Source organism: Clupea harengus, chromosome 22 (genome assembly GCF_900700415.2).
Source record: "Clupea harengus chromosome 22, Ch_v2.0.2, whole genome shotgun sequence".
NCBI lineage: Eukaryota > Metazoa > Chordata > Actinopteri > Clupeiformes > Clupeidae > Clupea > Clupea harengus.
Window position 1 is genome coordinate 19,648,932 of NC_045173.1, and position 4,912 is coordinate 19,653,843.

Below are 4,912 nucleotides of genomic sequence, written 5' to 3' on the forward strand. Positions count from 1 at the left end.
AAATCTGTTCCAGCACTCTCTGCATGCCACACAATACAATGTGTGTGGTCCTTCATAAAAAGATTTTTTCGTAAAGCAATTTTTCAGCCATTCAGGCCTGAAGCTATTCAGACCAGGAAAGTGAGAGTATGACAGTTGTCTGTTTATTTAGCTTATACCCCTCAAAAAGATAAGAGGTTAGCATTAAGTACCCAAAGCATAAATGCATAAACCTACTGTGCGACTGTAACTACTGAGGCATTTGTATAATTTGTGACAAACAAGTAGTCAAAACATCCAAAGGTCATAATTTGTTCTTGTTAGAAGACTACTTGAACATTATGGTTGGGTTTGACTTGCTGAGCCCTGTTGGACACTAAAAAGCTTAATGTTTGTCATTCAGCTGTAATAACTGAAATGTATTATGGCGAAGGCTATTCAGATAGCATAGCATGACTCGGGCTGAGATATTAAGAGCATTAGCCCTTCATGAGATGTGATATATTTTGTATGCTAAATTAGTTGAATACGGCTAGAGATTACCATCCACTCTGGCTGTGTCATTTCATCAGGGAGAGGACCACTCCCGGGTTAATAAGCTAAAAGTCAAAGATTACCATACAAAATGTTTTGTGATATTATAATGCAAATCTATAAATACATTTTCTGCTGGCTGTATTGGAAACATGCATTTGAATTGCATTCATATTTGACTCTCAGATGGCATTTGCATGGTGAATACATTGGAATGAATTCAATTTCATCAGTCGTGCTTTGGAATATCCATAATGGTGTTTTTTTTTCAGTGCTCAGTATGTGCATAATAGCTACAAAAATGTGTTTGTTGCATGGCGGCAGTTCCTATTTAGATTAAGGTTTCAATCAGGTTAGAACTGAGCTTGGCTGCTTCCGGCTTGAAAAGCCTATCTCAGTCCGTGCAATGGGACAAACATGCAGAATACCTCGAAAACATGTTTCAAGGAAGTGTCCTTTAAGATGATCTCACTTATGTACTTGTTACTTGCTTGTAATTAATGTACTTTTGTGAGAGAAAATCAAATTAACTAAAATTCAGTTATACTGCCAAGCCCACTTTGTGTTAACACACATTTTATTTGAGTGCTGCTTCATTAATTATACTGCTAATATTCTCAATGCAAAGAAATAGCAATCACATCTGTCTTGTTAAGCCACTTGGAAAATCATGTAATACCTGGGTTCAGTAATGAGCTTCTAACCTGTTTGAAATCAACACAGTATCCCCTGAGGCCTCTTTGTGGAGCAACACTTTCTGTGTGTATGTGAACTCCAGAATTCGGATATGATTCCTGTTTACCTTCTATGCCGTCTTTGTGTACGATTGTGCGTGTGAGTGTCTTTAAGTTGGCATGTTGTGAAAGCATATTGTATTCAGTGCATATCAGGGTGTATCTTATTGTGTGAGAGTGTGAGAGTGAGTGTGAGAGAGAGGGAGAAGGAGACAGCTTATGGTGTTGATGGTAATGCAGCTAGGGGACACTCTGCTGGAGTTGCCGCTCTGCCAGGTGCATTGCGATGCCTGCCTTTGGAAACTGAGCACGCAGCCAGGAGCCGTCCATATGGCTGAGAGCAGGGATCTGTGACGGCAGCTGGCTCTGATTTGTGTTCTCTGGCTGTTGGCTGGGCCAAAACACACTCACACACCTGCAATTCCTTCATTTACATATACTCTCTCTCTCGCACACACACACAATGTCTCTCTTGCACAACATTTAGCTCAAACACAAACATACAGCTATTTGATGTACATACCTGATATCCTGCGGCTGAGTACACATACACAGATGGGACCACTGTCAGAGACACACAGACACACAGAGACATGAAAACACTCTGATTACAGCTTGTTAAACTAAGAGGCTTAGAGAGGGGCTCCCAGCAGGTAAAGCACTCCACAAACCTCTATGACCGTTTAGATCATTTCACCTTTTTCCAGCACCCTCAAGCATTTACACGTGTGTTTGGATGTCGTTATGTGTGAATAAGGGCAGTGGCATGCGACAACAAAAGTTCACTCAGTTCCACAGGAGAATAAATGTATTTAAACACACAGGTTTCTCTAGGAGTGCAAATAATGATATTACTTTGCTAGCATACTTTGCAAGAACTTTCCAGAACATCACGTCATCCCCAGACATCATCGCCCCCACTCTGAGGACAGCGTGAGGTTCTCATTATGGCAGGTTGATCAGTGGCTTCCAGTCAACCGATTCGCCAGTTCTTCCTCTCATGAGTTATCTGATTGGTCTTTCCACTTGAAATGAGGCCCCGGGTCTCTCATGTTCCTGCGGGTCAATACAGCTCTAATGGCGGGGGGACCCGGTGGGGATGGCTCTCGCACTGCGCTCGATAGACATCGACGGCAGAGGAAATACAATCGGCTCCTCCACCGCAGGCTAATTAAGACAACACGCTTTGGAAACACAAGAGAAAAGAATGGGAAGAAGCACTTAAGCTACAGGATGTGACGGGGGAGATAATGAAAGAGAGAGAGAGAGAGAGAGAGAGAGGGAGGGTGAGGTCGAGTGAAAGGCATTGGGTGACGAAGAGCAAAAAAAAAAGTTTCTGTGTGAAGGAGAGAGAAGAAAAAGATGGAAATATTGATAGAGGTAAAGAGTTGGAGCGAGAGTCAGGAAGAAGCAACTGAATGAAAGCTCGACAAGGAAAGAAAGACTGAAAGATTGAGGCTTAGAGACAGGAAGAGGGTGAGAGTGAGGGAGATGGAAAGAGAGAGAGCGAGAAAGGGAAAACTAGAGAGAAATGAAGACTAAAATGAAGGCTGATTTGCATTCTCCAAAAAAGCCTCCTCTTATTGCGATGCTATTTAGCAATTTTCCCTTTGTTTCACTGTTATTTATTTTTTCTAAATGTTTCTCTTCTGGTCTTCTTACTTTTTGCCAGTCTGACTCCTTCCGGGTCTTTCTTTAGATTTATCTGTTCCCACTAGTGTTCTTTCTCTCTCATTCATCCCTTAAATATTTGTCTTTTCTGTGTATCCCCTTCCCCCTTCATTCCCCTATCATTCATCATAATGATGACAAATCAAGCAGCACACTCTCTCAGACATCTGAGTCCTCTCTCCCGCCCACTCAGCCATCCAGGGATGATCTTATTTGTTAAGGCGGTGTGTGAGTCAGTGTGTGTGTGTGTGTGTGTGTGTGTGTGTGTGTGAGAGATTGTGTGTCTGTTTTTGTGTGTTCCTGACCATGTGTATGTGTATTTGTGTGTGTTTTTCTGAGTGTGTGTGTGTTTGCGGGTGAGGGTCAGTCTTCATTTGGGGCGGAAATCCCCTTGTTCCCATCACAGTGATCTGAGGCCTGAAATAAGAGAACTTGTGAGAGCAGGGCGATGATCCCCGAGTGCACGGATGTGCCCTCTGGCCTGAACAGGGCCCCTTGAGGAGAGGATTAGATTGATTACTTTAGCCTGGAGATTATAGCACTTGCTATCTGTGCTAACCCCAGCTTCCTGTTCCCACGACCATCGCGGTGAAGCTCTTACGAGGACCGATGGCCAGCTTCCTTCCAAAGCCCCTGTGTTTTTTCCTCCCACACAAACACACAAACATCTTCACATACATGCAGAGATTACCACTTACCCTCTTGCTCTTTTTGCCTCCCTCTCTCTCTCACACACACACTCACATACAAGCATCATGTGGAGAGATGGTGCAGAGAATGAGGTATCATGGGAATTCCTCTGGCACTGTGTCCTGTAAATCATGGAGAGACTTGGGACTTGGCTTTTCAGACACAAAAACGTGCTCAGTGTTTGGTGACAAGCTGCCATGTGTGTACATGTTGGTATTTTGTGTGTGTGTGTGTGTGTGTGTGTGTGTGTTTGTGTTTGTGTGTGTGTGTGAGAGTGTGTGTGTGTGTGGTGTGTGTGTGTGTGTGTGTGTGTGTGTGTGTGTGTGTGTGTGAATGCATTGTAAAGTGTGTCGTGTGGTAGTGCGGACTGAAAGATTGTCCTGTCGTCTTGATTTTCTGTCTATGAGTTGGAGTGACTGGTGTGATATGATCCACAAGAAGGAAAGAACAAGGAGTCAGGCCATGAGAGAGAGAGAGAGAGAGAGAGAGAGGGATAGAGAGGGGGAGGAACAGAGGAAGGTAGGAAGACATAGTGGTTGAGGAAGAAAGAAATAAAGAAAGGGGCAGATGAATGAATGAGACTGAGATCAGACTGCCGCTCATATTGAGCATTCCTCTGCCTCTGTACTAAAGTCAGATGCTGCTTATGAGCCCTGTGCCTGTGCTCCACACATCTTTGTGAAGTTAAAGCACATCCAGCAGGATAATAGTACTCTGACATGGATGGGTTCAGCTTTATAATAATAATTCATCATATATTGCAATGTGTACTGATCAGTTTTAAAGCGTCAAAACACAATACCAATTCTGCTGTGTTGGTGTGTTCTTATATTGTTTTTTGGAAGATGTTTTCACCACAAGAATGTAGGGATCAACACATTGACATTCACCTGCCACCGTTTTAGAAGGTATGTTTCTGTTGCCATGGGTAAGTCCAGTGGTTTCCTCCTCTGAAGTAGGCTGGGAGTGCAGAGGCAGAGTGAAATGCCCAGTGGGAAAACATCAGTGGTGTGTTTACCTGTCAGGTCTACAATAATACAATTTCATCAGTTTATTTGACCCCCAATCCAGATAACAAGGCTCTTGTCTCTGACTCTCTGACTGTGAGAGGTCTATTTCTGCACCTACATGAGAGGCAAGATGTGATATTTTCTCTGGCGGTCGCACTGAAGTCTTGCTTTAATAGTCAGTGTTCCAAGGCCTTGCGTCCTGTTATTGTGAGGCAGAAATGCAGAGTTATTAAGCAAACCCAGCAGTTCTGTTTCTTCAATTGCACACATGCTCAACAGTTTGATTAAATCGAC